Consider the following 3500-nt stretch of genomic DNA (forward strand, 5'->3'; position numbering starts at 1 on the left):
CTCAGCTCTTTTCCCTTCCATCTACCTATTAATTTTTCACACCCAGAGTGTCCTGTTCAGAACACGGAAGGGCTCCTTGGCATGCAGAAGCCTCTGAAGATAACCAATGGAATCCTGGGCCTTGGATATGTAACTTCACAGCTGGCCCCTGCTAGCCAGGACATGGTCACGGTTAACCCGGGAGTTTAGCAAATGTTTATAAAACCTTTCCATACGCAGTTAACGACCCCGATTAGGACCTGAGAAAGCAGTCATTTGTGTCCCGCCCCAGCTTTAAGGAGCGTTTTATTATTGCACACCATTCCACAAGGAGAGAAGCTGTAGTCCATTTGTCAGCAAGGCCAATGCACGCCGGGGGAGGCCGGCAGTGGGGCCTCTGTCCTGGGCCTTGGAGTCTAATGTCCTTGTTCCACCTGTCTGCCCTGCTGCCCCCACACTCCAACCACCAGCTGCCACCATGAAAGATGTCATCTTAAGGGTATCATGACCCCAGATCACTGCGCCTGGGGCCTTAGTCAGACCTGACTGTGCAGGACGCTCTCAAGAGTCTGCTGAGATCCTTGGCAGGGGAAGCTTTGAGAGATGGATGCCCGAGATCCAGTGGTGAATTTTGGATTCTTCTCCAGCGCCCAGCTGGTCTGCAGAGGCATCTTTGGGAGCCAGAAGGACCTATGATGTTAGCCTGCACGCCAATCTTGTCTCTGCCCCAGCCACGTGACCTTGAGCATATCACATCAGTTTTGTTCAGTGCAATAGGTATAGCAATTGTACCTCCAGGTGAGTTTTATGTGTATAATAGCACTGCCTGTGAACATAATGCGTGCTGTCATGACACACACAAATCACTTCCCCTGCGAGGAACGAGGCTTGTGGAGTTTAGCTCAGAAAACCTCAGATACCTGTGGGAAGCGGGCAATGAGGCTGGACAGGGCACTGTGGTCACACAACAGCGTGCTTCTGCAAAACATTGCTGATCTGTGTGCCTGGATGGCTTGTTTCATTTTATGTGAATTCAACCTAGGTTTTAAAACAATCAGGAGAAGATTTCAGGGATAAGGCACTTTCCATGCAAATTTGAGGACCTGCGTTTGGCTCCCCAGCACCTACATAAAAGCCTGGCATGCACAGTGACCAATGTATGACCCCAGGGCTCTGGATGTAGAACCAGTTATCGGGAGCAGACTGGCCAGCTAGACTATCAAGATGAAAAAGCTCTAGATTCAGTAAGCGTGCATACCTCATACCTGCACACATGTGCAACCACACGTGCATGCAAACATGCATACAAACATGCATGTATTCATACATGCAAAAAATAAAAATTTTAACTAAATCTTTTTTAAAAAGAAATCAAGATCTTTTCCACTGTAGATGTGACCTTTCACCTGCCTCTGAGCCTTTGCCAGTAGTGTTCCCCTTGCCTGGCTAACCACTGCCCCCACCTCAGGGTTTATATTTAAAAGCATGGCTCCTCCAGTTTTCCTCTGATACACCTCCAGGGAAGGCCCAAGTGTGTTGCTTCCTCTCTCCAGGAAGAGACAGTAAACAGATTATTTGGTGTCTGCTTGTCAGCACCTTCACTAACTACTAGGCTGGCTGAAGGCAGGTCCTGGCCATTGCAGAGCACACAGTAGGCATTCAGTATTCAATGGAGACTTAATTCTAACTCAGCCTTAGTCTGTGAGTCACAGCTACTGCAGATCTGCTCTGGGCATACAGTTGAGCTGGGACCAGGCCTGCCCGGCCCTAGAAGAGCCCCCCCCCCCCGGTCTGTTCCGCCTGTCTGCTCTCCTGTGAGGCCCCCTGTCTGCTCTCCTGTGAGTAGTGCCCACAGGGAGGACACCTAGCCTAACCAGGGAGTCTCTCATTCCCAACCATCATCTAATCTCTCCTTAGCTGGTGTGCCAGGGCCTCCGTCTGCCCTTCCTGTTCCCCAGAACACTGCTGTTTTCATTGTCAAGGACTTGTCACAAACAGCTGACAAAGACCTGGTCCTAGGGAACGCTGGACCCAGAACCACCTAACAGAGCTTCTGCTTCTTGGCTATTTAGTTTCGAACACTGCTGCTAGAAGCTGCTCAAGCGCAAGGCCTCCGTTTCCCTCTCCTTGAATAAACAAATGAACAACTGTTTACTGGCTGAGCACAACAGCTGTAAAAGGAAGTAGCTAAGTACTTCACTTGCTTGCCTGAGTGCAGCTTTGGTTCTCACTGTGTATATCCTGTACCTCGCTTCCTCTTTGTAAAGTGACAGGCCTCCACTTTACCGTACACTTTCCAGGCCTGTGGCTGTTTGTAGTACTTAGCCCTAAGCACTGTGAGTACTTAGGAGGGTGAACTCAACTTTTCTCATGCTCAGTGCCTGGATTCCTCCCTTGCCCTTCTTTGACAAATTGAAAGATAGAAGCATGCCATGTCCACAATGGGTGATGCCAGCCCCTGTCTGGCACTGGCTACCAGGATGTCATGACACCACAGAGCACACCCAGGGAATGCCTTGGACTCTGGCTGAGACATCTTTGGGCTGAAATGACCTTGGCTACGTCATGAAAACAGAAAAGGGCATCTATAAGGGAAAAAAATAGACCCAGACAAGCTGACATTGGCCCTGCTCCCATCCTGCCAGCAGTGAAATGTGACCTTCAGATAGAGAAGCCAGGCTGAAGCAAGGAGCCTCTGGGCTCTGCCTGCTTGGTCTCAGCCAGTCACTGACCTGCTGGGCCCCTGTCTTCCCAGCAGCAAAATGGACGTGTTACACCTTGCTCTGCCTAACTCTCAGAAGATACGCAGAAAACGGACTGTGCACTACACTAAGACAGATGACCAGGACTCCTGGGACACATGCAGAGCGGTGCTGTCATGACCCCCCTGGGATGCCCGCAGGAGTCACCTAGTAAGAAGCTCCACTTGGCTCTCTCATAGCCAGGCTCAAACCCACCCATCCCACCCAGTCCCAAATCTGCCCTTTAATAATGACCACTGCTCCCCACTCTCCCAAGCCCTCTTCTCTACCACTGTCTCTCTCTCTCTCTCTCTCTCTCTCTCTCTCTCTCTCTCTCTCTCTCACCTCTTCCATCTTTCCTTCCAACTCCTGTCAACTCCACCTTAGGGAAACATCTCAAGCCCCCTCTCTCCATTGCTGCTGCCCACAACCAGGACCAATCTGTAGCCACCTGGAATTGGACTGCAGAGAGCCACCTGGCTCCCCTCCAACTTCAGCTCACGATCTCCTACTTTCAATTAATTTGGAAAGTAATTGGATCCCATCAATTGTCTGTTTAAAACCCTCTGAAGTCTCCTCATCTGGTTGAAATAAAACTTGAGCTCCTTCTTTGCCTTGCAAAGCCATATGCAATCCGACTGCTGGCCCTGGGCCACCACTCCCCCTCTGCCCCGAGCAAAAACAGCCTTAAACAGGCCAAGTTCCTTCACTTCTGTGCATTTTTCCCCACCTTAGATTCAGATCTCAAGGTCCAGAGTCCCTGCAATGGTTCAGGTGTGA

The sequence above is a fragment of the Meriones unguiculatus genome, chromosome 9 (genome assembly GCF_030254825.1).
Source record: "Meriones unguiculatus strain TT.TT164.6M chromosome 9, Bangor_MerUng_6.1, whole genome shotgun sequence".
Lineage (NCBI taxonomy): Eukaryota > Metazoa > Chordata > Mammalia > Rodentia > Muridae > Meriones > Meriones unguiculatus.